Raw genomic sequence first — 12,941 nt, 5'->3', positions numbered from 1 at the left:
ATTACGTTTTTCTGATCTTTTATTTTTTTTATAGTTTTATACTTTCATAAACATATGATATAAATTCAAATAAAACTTCTATTTTTAAAATTAAAAAAAAAAAAAAAAAAAAAATATAGTTCTTATAAAATTTCAAATAAAATAAAAACTTAAAATTTTTATTAAGTACAAATAAAAACTAATTGTTATTTTTATCTGTATAATTTGTTGCTTTTTATTGCATACTTTTCAATAATGCCCTTTTCTTTATTTCAATAAATCGCTTCACAATAGAAATACTGAAGAACAATAAAAGTGAAAGAACCGATTTGCCCTGTCACCGCTTTCAGTATTGTTACGCCGGAAAGTAGGAAATACGTTGGTTGACTATAACCATATATTTCTAGTTTGAGTGTATTCCTGAAATCAAAATTGGACCGTCTATAAATTTTGGAAATTTGAATACAAGCTCCTCATTCGGAGTAGGCATGATTATCATATCACTGAAAATGTATTTTCTGCATCATTTCTAAAACAAAACCTATATATGACTTTACTTTTTTACTTTTTTTTTTTTTTACTTTTTTTTTCATATTTGACTTTTTTTATATTTGACTTTTTTTTTTTTATATTTGTGTGTGCAAAAATTATCTACTTTTTTTTTTTTTTAATTCAATCTTCCAACCAAACTTTGATGTTAAATTTTGTAAAATATTTAACTTGTCTTCTAAAATTATATTTCAATGATTTTAATGAGTACAAACAAATGCATTATTTCTGCAAAATCTAATTTCTTAGATTATGAATTTTTTCCATCTACTTTTCATGATTGCCTTTGTTTATTTGCATCAATGGATATCTGTTAGATGCTTTCTAATATGTATAGTTTGGCAATTAAATTATTGGATATTACCAATATGCCTCTGAAGATTTTATCAGTTATTAATGTTTCTAGGCACGTGACAGCTATTGTTTGGATTCCATTTTCTCAAATTTATAGAGAGTAGAAAGTGGATTTTGAGTTTACTTTTGTCAACTGCGTAACTCTCGCTTTCCTAATTTTGTCTTTTCTACCTCGCATTATAGGAGTGATATTTCTGACAAAGAGAAAGAATTGCTGTTTTCTGAGTCAAAATCTATCCACTTAACGTTTATAATTGGTTAGTTTTTAATCTTGAAGTATTTTATTTTTTTTTTTAGTTCCTTGTGGTTGCATATCTTGTTTGGAGCGATTTCCATTAAAAAAAAGAATTTTAAAGTGTTTAAACAAGATTTTGACATTGTGTGAAGGAGTAGCAAATTGAGCTTAACTTGACAAAAAAAAAAAACCACTGCTAAAAAAAACGGTATGTTTAAAACTATATACTGTCTTTATGTTAATATTTCTCCTTTCATTTTTGTTTCATGTTTGATTTTTTTTTTTTTTTTTTTTTCAATCACTTACTCGGCCATCTGATCCTCAGTTACATCTGTTCATATTATTGGCCAGTTGCAGTGGCCATTTCACTTTCAATTCCCCCCCTCTCTCTCTCTCTATTTCTGTTTTTCTTCCCTGCTTTCTGTCTTATTTAAAGGTCTGTCATGCAACATATGGTGTCATTTACCAGTGTTATTATCTAGACATGGCCTAAAACACAAAAAATCAAGTTCATGTTTGTTTGTTTTTTTTTTTTTTTAAACTAATTAAAATCTATTCAAATTCAATATTTCTGAACAAATTTTGATTTACTCAGAAAGATAAAACTCTGAATTTTATATTAAAAGCAGAATAATATAATACTGTTTGAATAATTTTCAATATAAGTTAAAAAAATTTCCAAAAAGCAGTTGAGTACCAATTTTTCGTTGAAAAACGTAAGTGATAAACAAAACTTAAAATATTTTTTGAAAAGTTTTTTTAAATTGACCTTTTTTTATGTCTTAAGATTTAGGACGATTTGCTATAAGATTATGCACCAACATTGGAATATTAATACTTAAATTTCAAATAATTCAATTTTTTATAACAAGTAGATAAGTGTGATTGACAGATGCCATCTTGAATTGTAAGCTTTTTAAAACTATGGAAACCTATACCGGCTACAAAAAATAAAGTAAAACTGCTTTGTTTTCTGATTTTTAAAATTTTTTTATATCAGTTATAAATTTGTGGTGTAATATATTTGTTTTAATATCCTTTTTAGTCAGCTTTTATAATTTTCAAATTTTTTCTCAAAATAAGAAATAAAAATTTTTTATTTAGAATTTAATTTGATGAAATCATTTTCCACTTACCATTTTCTAATTAATAACAAATGAACCACATTATTTTTCCATAAACCAGATTATACTGTATTTTCTCCAATTTTGTTTTTTAATAAACTCCATATTTTATTGAAGTTTATTTGAAAATAATGGTTGGATGATCACTTTTGATCCACTTTTTGTTTGCTTTCATATCATAATTTCTTTAAGTCACGTCATGTCAAACACGCAGATGACAATCTTATGATTTTGAGCATTTTTAAAATTTATTTTTAATGAGATTTGGATCTTGATAAGAAAATTGTAGTGTCTATCTGCCACCATACTTAAGGGAATCCCACATAAACAAAAAGTTACAGAAATAATGGTTGTAAATTTTAAATTTCCACAGTTGATTGTTTCTCTTTTTGGTATCGATTCATCAAAGCATTCTCTATTTAATGATATATTGGCAACATTGGGTTTTTGAAAAGAAAAAAAATTATTTTTGAAAAAATAATGAAAAAAAAAAAATTTTAATGCTAATTTGAAAGATAATAATTTATAAATTATTTAACGAATTTCATAATTCAAAATACAAAAGGGGAAAAATTAAACACATTCAAAAGTCAGGCCTTCATTCTAAGAATTTAAAGGCCTGCTGTTTTTTGTTCATTTTTATTTTTTTTATACATTCTTCCTCATCCCTGCCATACAGAAAATATGTCCAGGTGGGCTTTTTATTTTAAGGGTAATAATGAGCAAAAATGAAGGGGATTTATCTATGTAAAAAAAAAAATAAATAAAATAAAACTTTTATAAAGTTCATTCTTTACTTATTAATCTGTGAAAATTTCTTATTGATTAGATAATTACCTGATTTTTGGTAGATTTTTAAAGAGACTCAAGACAAACCTTACGACCCACCTCCATTTTGTCGGTCGCTGTTATTATTGGACTTAATTTTCTGCGATTGCAATATATTATAGTGGCCTGCCAAAGCTGTTATGACAACTCTACTATGTAGTATTTATGTTAGTTTTGTGTGTTTTTAATCAATAAATCGTAAAAGCCATTTTGAGGTTTCATATAATACCACATTTGATGATTCCAGTCTATTCAGCAACAGTGAATAACAAATCAGATGCAATCATTTTTAAGCTCATTTGTTTTGCAAAATTAAATTCTTGTAATGACCTCACCCTTACTATTAATTCCTCGCAAGAGCAGCAAAAAGACCTGCTGCAGCACAGGCCTGTTTTTTTAAATTTTATTTTATTTTTTAGTTTTAATTTTCAACTGCTTTCTTTTTGCCAGGAAATTAGACTTCAATGTCAGCTGTGTTCATTTTGAGAAGGAAGCCTCTGTTGATGTTGGTCTTTGGCTGTTACTTGACTTTACTAGAGTTAATTTGAAAAAAAAAATGTGAAAGAAAGAGGGATAATTTTTTTTCTTCTTTGGGGAATAGTGATTTTATAAAGGCAACAGAGGTGGGGGCATGAGGGGAGGGGGATCAAATTAGTCTGAAGTTGAATTGTACATTACAACCCCCTCCCAACCTCTTTCTATTCTTGGGAGTAAAAAGAAAAAAAAATCTGTTGTTATTATCTGCTGTCATGTCCGTTTGTTTTTGGATTGTTGCCTTTTCTTTTCAGGTTCAGTGATTCATCTCGAGCAAGGGTGGTGGGTAGTTGTTTTGGTCCCAAATAAATTCACTTACTCATAACAACATTTAAGTTTGCAGTGTAGAAAGGAAACAACGAAAAGGAAAATGCTCATGCTATGATAGTTTATAAATTTTGCTTTTTTTTTCTTCTTGGAACTTATTTAGCAAACATGAACTTGTGTACATATATTTTTTTTTGTCTGAAATATTATCTGCATTTGTAGTTTTGAGCTATTTGTCATTTTCAAGGTATGTGCATGCATATCTATAAATCTAAACCAAATTGGTTCAAGTATTTATTTTTCTGTGAACTGTTATCCTCATCTTCATAGCTGTTGTTTTACCATGTTTTGGTCAACTTATCCTCTGACCTTTTTCAGGTGGCTAGCTGTGATTGGATAGGGATGCTGAGTCTTGTAACTGTATCTTTAGTAATTACTGCCTTCCATAGTTGTTGTTGTCTCACCACATCGTGAAAACAACAATTATGAATAGGAGAATAACAGTACACAAAAAAATACTCAAATTATGAAGCCTTATCTCAAAGATTTAAAAAATATATATACAAATTGATTCAATTCAGCATGAAGTTGGTCTTGAATTGGAAACCATGTGTAATTTCAGAAGAGTTTCCGATAGCTAGCTATTCTATACAAGTCTATAATATGAAGAATTTTCAGTGGGTCATTGTTCTGTACAGGTTCTGGATTTTATAATTTTGCAAGCAAAAGATCCTTCTCGCATTGACATGAGAAAATTGTGCCGGAATGCTAAAAGATTAAATTTTTATGGAACAATTCTGGTTTCTGATTGGTTGAATTAATTTGATTCCTCATTTCCTATCGGCAGTGTTTATAAATAGAATCTCCAACTTTCAGCGAGATACTCCATTATTAATCAAAAATATTGCAACCGTTGATATTAGTAGTTAATCATGTAGTGCTTACTATAATTTTTGTAGTTATAAAATAATATAAGAAAGACAATTAAATGGCTACTCAAATGCAATCATTTAAAATCTTTACATCTCGTCAGGTGATTCTGTAAACTATGAGATCTGATATTGTGGCTATCTTTTCATCCAGTGGTTTGCAGTGTTTGCCACTAGTCACAGGACTGGCTGTCCATAACTATCTTGGTTCCTGCAGACTGTCATGCAATGTCTGCAGTCATCTGAGAGGCTGTGCGTTCTATAGAAGTCGGCTCAACCCATCCTAAATCCAACGTAACTGCACCACTCATCCAAACCAATGTGGCTTTCAGCTTAGAAGGGGCTGCACAGATCTAATTTTTATGCTATCCTTGAACAATGCTGGTGTTACCAACAGTATGGATATGGAGACCTTTGATGCGATCTCAATGAGATTGATGCCCTGTAATTACTGCACATTCGTCCATCACTTTTCTTGAAAAAGAACTGCATCACTGCAGTTTTGTAGGAGAGATTCAGTACTCCATACACATGCAATGACATGATGCAACCAGGTGATGGTGTCTCGACATTGCTCAAAGATTTTTGCAGGAAAGCCATCTTCTCTGGGCACTTTACCATTCTTCAATTTAGCAATCACGCTGTTTACTTCATTGATGGTGGCAGTATCTATGCAACACTTGTATGTAGACAAAGAGACATTGGAGTGGACATGAAGTGGTGTTTTAGTGTGGTCATGGTTGAGTAAGGTCACAAAATAACCTTTCTAATGATCCATATGGTCCTCAAGGGCAGTGATAACATTGCTAGTTAGTGAGGATTATTTCACTGATGGCGGAGTTGTTCTTCATGCATGATTTCAGAAGTTTATAGAGCCTGTGGCAGTCACCAACTGACATTGCTCGTTCTCTATTCTCAACAACTGAACACGGGTAAGTGTTGCGATCTGCCAGGACTGAGTGGGTGGTTTCTCAAAGACGTTTATATATCTCTGAGTTGCCACTTTCTTTGTTTTATTTGTCAGTTCAATAATTTTACCGGAAACCCATTTTTTTGAACATTGGTTAGTCGTGCCCAGTATTTGCGTTGCAGGCTCACATATGTTCCCTTTGAGAGATTTTGAAATCTTCTCAGGGTATTGCTCATGCATATTAGTCAGAAGACCTTGAAACTTATTTGATAGCCTAATGCAGAATTGTTTGGATGTTTATGAGTGCTTAAGCGTTGAAATATCCAACCATACGGGCCCAAGGTTTGAATCATCGTTGCAAATTTGCAAGAACCATCTTCTCATATGCTATTTAATTCCTAATTCAGCAAGATAAATAAAAATGCAATTTTAGTAGAGTGTAAAATTTGATTTTTATAAATTGACTAGCAAGAAGATTTAGCATTACCTGGGATTGAACTTTTCTCTTAAATTGTAACTAAAAAAAAAAAAAAAAATCTTGTAGATACATTATGATCATGAATGTTAGTTGTCTAATAAGATATCTTTCAGGCACAACTGTTAGTGTTTAATTACTAAATATATTGTCTGATGTGAGATGAAATGATATAAAGTTTTTAGTTTGGAGAAATTAATGTCTTCAAATGTCTTCAATCTTACGCCTTCCACTAAGTTCATGTAAAAAAAAAAAAAAAATTGATATTGAATCAATAAATCCTGAAGTCTCCAGAAACATGTTTTTGAAAGCCTATTGACCCTCTCGCCTTCCCAGCTCTAAGTAAAATATTAACTTGTGTTCAGTGGATTGTATATAATAGTTATTGTTTCAACAATAAATCCCGAACAGGTTGATATGCTGTTAAACAGATTAAACTAACCACTCTCCTGTTTTATTTAATTTTTTTTTTCTATAATTATGAACAGTTAAAATCTTGCTTCTATATTTGAAATCATTTTTCTTTTTTTCTTTTTTCTTTTTTTTTTCTTTTTTTTTTTTTTTTCTTTTTTTCTTTTTTTTTTCTTTTTTTTTTCTTTTTTCTTTCTTTTTTCTTTTTTTCTTTTTTCTTTTTTTTTCTTTTTTCTTTTCTTTTTTCTTTTTTTCTTTCTTTTTTTCTTTCTTTTTTTCTTTTTTTCTTTTTTTCTTTCTTTTTTTTCTTTTTTTCTTTCTTTTTTCTTTTTTTTTCTCTTTTTTTCTTAATCAATTTTTGATTTCCTTACATCCTATAGATTTTTTTTGTTCAGCCTCCCCAAAATGATTACAGATGACATTTTAACATTCTCTCCCTCAGAATTGATGTATGAAGGATCAATACCAAAGCAAATGCATTGCTTGCAGACTGTTGAATATTCCTTAAAGACTTTTATAGCTTTTCTATCAAATCAGTTTCATTATTCGATAAAATGATTTACAGGGAATCCTGTATAACAGTACAATGTCATTCTGTACAAGTAACAGTTTAAATTAACATATTTATTTGTTTTATTTAAAAAAAGCAACAAAAAAAAAAGCAACAAAAAACAAAACAATATGAACCATTTAATTTGACTGTATTTATTTGATTTAAGTAATGTTTTTTTCTTACATTCCATAATTGTAAATATATTTTAACATAAAAAAAAAAGGGAATAATATTTAAGAGAAATATAGTTTGAGTTCGTTAAAAAGCAGAATTTAAATCACCTATCAATGTTGAATGTTTGAAAATATAGTGTTTAAAAAAAAAAAAAATCAGTTTAGCATTTAACCAAAGTTAAATTTTACAACATTTTTCTTATTTTAAGCAGAAGGTCCTTTTTATTTTTCAAAAGCCACCTCACACCATAAATTCTGGAGAGTTTTAACATTGTCAGGGAAATTCCTAATTTACAGGTATATTTATGTTGGACATTTTGTTGTAAAAGATTTTATTTATTAAAAAAAATTATTTTATGTATTTTTTTAACAATATTCAACAGCAATAATATCCAGACTTTTACAAATTAGGAAATTATTTGTCTTCTCTACCAAATCTTCTATCCAAAGACATAACTTCTGGCTTGGATCAAAGTGTAGTATGTTTCTTATATTTTTCTTGTTTATTCCAGGTTAGAATAAAAACAAAATAGTACTATAACTAAATATTAAACATAACTGTGTGTGAGTGTTTTTTTTTTTTTTTTTATGAAAAACAACTTAGTTTTGAATTATGAAATAAATAAAATGTAAATAAGAAGCAAAATGGCATAAATTGTGATCTGCAATATTTTTTTTTGGAATTTTAAAATATTTAAACTTGTAAATTAAAATCAAGAAACTCAAAATATAAAACCAACTATTTTACACTTATTTACAGAATGTAATTGCTAATAGTATTTTTCTATTATTGTTTTATTGAAAAAAAAATTACTTCATGTTAATGTCATTTTAACGTCTGAATTGAACTTTAGTCAAATTTGATGAAATAAGATGAAGTGAGAAAAGGAGAAAATTATGGTTTCTAATTGATTGGTAGTTTTTTTATTCAAATGATTCTCTTCACCATTGATATTTATTTTCATATTTTGGCCAATTGTTCTTTATACTGCTTCAAGTGTGTCAGATATTAGGGGGAAAATCTGGGAGATTGTTTTTTCTTTTCAAATATATAAAATATTGGTTCCTAGAATTTGCTCAATATTCATCAATAGTTAGACTTCATTTATATAGATCTAGTACTGATTACACAGGAAAACGTTTGTTTATGAAGACCGATAAACGGCCCCAGATTGTCAATTTTATGCACATATCTCCAAATCCATTTATTGATTTTTATCCCAAATACACAAAACAATTATGAATGTTTATTTTTGAAGTAATTTAAGGAGGTACACATGCTTGACTTGTTTGTATACTAATTTCTTGTATAGTGGAAGGACTATTGGTTAGCTGTTAAGCTTTTTCACATCTATTGAGTGTTTCCATTTATAAAACCCGAATCTGATAACATTGATAGTGTTAAACAATCCAGCCCTCTATTTTATGACCAATTGATGATACATCCACTGAATATTTGAATTTCAGATGCAAATAGAACACAAATGTCCGAGCGTCGCAACATGCATTGTTTTTATTGCCCCCACTTGTTAACCTCGACTAACACACCTACACTTTGCACTCTGATCAATTGGGTTTGCGTTCAGGTTTCAGATTACCTACACTTAAGGTATTCCGTTTGATTATTTGCTAAAGTAATGCTGTGTTTTCTGTCCAATCTAATTCATGTGCTCAGTATTTGTATTATGAGAGTTTGAATTTGAAAAAAAAAAAAAGATTTGAGTTCTAGTTAATGGCAACAAAGTTGATCAGACTGACTTCTGTAGCGAAAAGAATTGAAGAAAAGAAAAAAAACTACTTGTTCTGAATTTTTTAGATGAGGACCGTTTATATTAGTTTTGATTGGAATATTGTTCTCATCTTGAGAGTTGAAACGTTGCACTAATAACACTAAAGATGAGAACAGTAGTCCAGTTAAAACAAGTAATATACTTCCAGTTCATCGTCAAAATGTTAACAATTGTTATTAAAAATTTGACTGCAATTAAACATCTTTTTTACATGCCCAGTGTTGTCGGAGAGTAATTTATTACGATATTGTTTGATCATTAAATTATTAATCAAACCAAATTCTTACAAAGCTATACTTAATTTTAACCAAACATTCTTTAAATCTAATTATAAAATTATTTCATGTAAACAGCTAAAATTTTTAATTTTGCTAATAAATTTAAAGCCATGAATGACATTTTATTTAACAGTTAAAATGGCTGACTTGCTTACAGATAAATCAAAATGTATTCTGGTAGATTTAATTTCGTAATTAAATAATTCTTTTTTTTTTTTTTTTTTTTTTTTTTTTTTTTTGACAGTTGTACAATCTGTTATATCAGGTGAAACTGAAGAATCTTCTAGCCTGTTAGGGTTAATGAAAGGCCTATAATACTTGAACAAATAGTATAATTTTTCTAAAAATAGTAACAGGATGTGTATTTGTGAAAAATGCTGAGGAATGAAATGAAAGTGTTAACGTATATGTATGTAACTTTAATTTTAGTTTGGAATTAACGCAACTTTATTGACAACTAATAGACAGAGTATTGCCAACGTGGTAAGTGCTAAATGCTTTCATTTCATTTTTTTTTTTTTTTTTTAATATGATGCAATTTAATACTTTTAAACCTTTGATAATTTGTAGATTCATTCATTTTTTTTTTTATTAACACTTTTTATAGATTTTAAAAAATATTTTAAATGTCCAAACAAATTCGCCATTTATCTGATATGAAATAGCTATCACAGGATGGGTGTATAATCTGGACACAACAAAAATTTCAGATCATAATAAAGAAAAAAAAATTCCAACTCTGGAATCAAATAGTGAAATAGAATTGGCATGGTTGACTTTTTAGATATGAGTATAGTGTTAATTTTGTCAAAGTCCTCATCCTCTTCAATCAGTTATAATGAGTAATATTTAATTTTTTAAGAAATAGATTTTATTTAAGGCAAAATACTCACAAAAAACTTTTCTTTACCGGTTCTTTTTCACCTAAAAAAAGAAAAAAAAAAAAAAAAAAGAAAAGAATTTTGATTAATTTTATGAACATTGCGCTCAGATTTGATATTATTGATATTCAGATGAAATGACAACCTCTTTCTCTAAAAAAAAAAAAAAAAAAAGTTTTATTTAAAGATTATTGTTTGTGTATATGAAATCAGTGGTATATATAAAAAATGATTTAACCATTTTATACATATTTAAAAAAGTTATTTTTATTGTGCATGTGCATTGAATGTTCTGCAAATATTTTTCATTTAATAAGGTTTAGATAATGTTCCTCATTTCAGTAACATAGTTTTTGATTTCTGTAAATATTTTAAATGAAATATTTTATTTTGATATCACCAGATTTTTATCAATATACATGCCGTTACTTAAAAAAAAAATTTCTCAATTAATTAGACAGTGTCCCCTCTCCCCCAATGCATTTTAGTCTAGCCGTTTACAGAGCATTACTGTATTTCTTTAAGCATCATAATTAGTATTTATACGTGTATCACATGCAGAATCCTAAGAGTTTTCTATGCTAAATTTGGTGCAAATCTATTTGATATGTTTGGAGTCTAAGATTGTTGTTTTTAGTATTAGCAGTAGGAGACACTGATTTTTCTCAAAGATACGTAATGCCAAATTTGGTTGAATTCTGTTTGAGATAGTTAAACTAAATAAGAAAATATTTTGCTATTGGAAATCTATTAAGTCTGCTCTATTACATTCTAATATCAACTCTGTTTATATTTGGTCATGTACAAATTCACAACCTGATTATTTTGATGAAAAGTATATATTTCATTGAATATTTGAATTACTTTAGCTGTGTGTGTGTGTGTGTGTGTGTGTGTGTGTGTGTGTGTGTGTGTGTGTGTGTGTGTGTGTGTGTGTGTGCGTGTGCCTGTGCCTCTCATGTAAAAAATAATTTGCTTTTCAGATTGATACTGATATAAAATTTAGGATGATTACTTAAGTTTTGAGTTAACCATCATAGTAGTAGTAATAGTTGTCTCTCACGATGCTGGTCCTATCCCTTCTGATGTGGAAAGTGAGTTAACAATGCTTTGCTATAAGCCATATATGTTAAATGAACTGAGATCCTTTCCAGAGGCTGGTTGGTAGTTTAAATCAACAATGAATTCCTGAGATGTGGCTGCATACCAAGGTAAGATGGTGAGGCTGCAGACAGATGAACTCATCCTTAAGACAACTCCACCACCTTTTTACTTATCTCCACCTCCACAAACAGTCTTCACCATAGTAGTAGTAGTAAGCTACCTATTTTATGCTACTTCTTTGCCTGCTAGTAAAAGAAGCCTAAAGAGGAAATTCTTACTAACCAACCAAAATTCTTTCCTTTTTTTTACCCTCTCTCTCTCTCTCTCTCTCATATATATATATATATGGAGGGGATGCTTTCTCAATCATATTAAGCTAAAATACTATAATCTTTGAGAATTAAGTCATTGAAAATAGATCCTACACAAATATGTCACTGTATCCAATTCACACTACACAGTTAAAATTATTTATATTTTATGTGATGAATCAAAAACTGACATCAGAAAATATGGAAAATGAAAAGAAAAATAATTTCCAAGTGCTATTACATATGGGGGCAAAACGTCTTGAAGTTTGGGCAAATGTGAACAATTTCTAATGAAGATCACAAAAAAAAATGTCTTCTAATCGACTTTTCAATAAATTCACCAAATGCAATTTTTAATTCATCACTCGCCTGAAGATGACTCATAGAAATCAAAAACGTCCGACTAAAGCGAGTTTCTTTTTACACTTGAACAGAACGTTTGAACATTGGCCTGCCAAAAGGAAAAAATGGATTGCAAGAAAAACAGGAATTATCCCTGCTGTTTAACGAAACCTGCACATAAATTTTAACTGTGTATCTCTCAATCAAATACAGTGGCATATTTGTGTAGGATCTATTTTCACTGACTGTTAATTCCCAAAGATTACATTATTTTAGCTTAATATTATTGGGACCCCCCCCCCCCCCCCAAAAAAAAAAAAATATTGTCTTTAGCAGTAGAAAATATTCCATTATGACTTTATGAAATAGAAATTCAATTGGATATTTTTCATTGCTAATCATAAAATTCCGTTGATATGTGAGAAATGCACATCTTTGACCATGTATGATGGGAGAAATTCTGTACGCACCTTACTGTGAGGAAAATGCAGAAGATATTTCAATCCATCTACAATCATTAAATAAACTTATAAACTGTTCCATTAACACATATACTACTTATGTCATCCATAATTTCTTTTTTTTCTTTGAACTTCTAATTTTTACTTCCAGTGTCAATATCTGTTTTTTTTTTTTTTTTTTTTTTTTTTTTTTTTTTTTTCAAAATATACCATTAATGACCCTCCTCCATTTAGAATATTTTTTGTTTATGATTGTTAAAAACTTTTTTTTACTTCTATGGCATTTCATCTGTGATAGCGTTTACATCCAGAGTTTATAGTCATTAGCTCCATCACTAGACTTGAAATTTAATAAGGTCAGACTCTCACCCAACACATCTTTCACAGGTAATAATGAATACATATGTTAGCTTTACCTACCCGGTATTGCTTGAGAGATTTGCTATCTTAATT

The 12,941-nt window shown here is 28.9% G+C and overlaps 1 protein-coding gene across 2 annotated transcripts in view; it reads left to right on the top strand.

Moving 5' to 3' along the window:
- LOC145243865 (serine/threonine-protein phosphatase 2A 56 kDa regulatory subunit alpha isoform-like) overlaps positions 1-12,941 on the top strand; it is a 381,258-nt gene that overhangs the window by 79,922 nt on the left and 288,395 nt on the right. The gene's annotated exons all lie outside the window — the stretch shown is intronic.

This window comes from Euprymna scolopes, chromosome 22, assembly GCF_053919585.1.
Source record: "Euprymna scolopes isolate OS-2025 chromosome 22, ASM5391958v1, whole genome shotgun sequence".
In the NCBI taxonomy this organism is placed as follows: domain Eukaryota; kingdom Metazoa; phylum Mollusca; class Cephalopoda; order Sepiida; family Sepiolidae; genus Euprymna; species Euprymna scolopes.
This window is presented reverse-complemented; position numbering and strand designations above follow the sequence as displayed.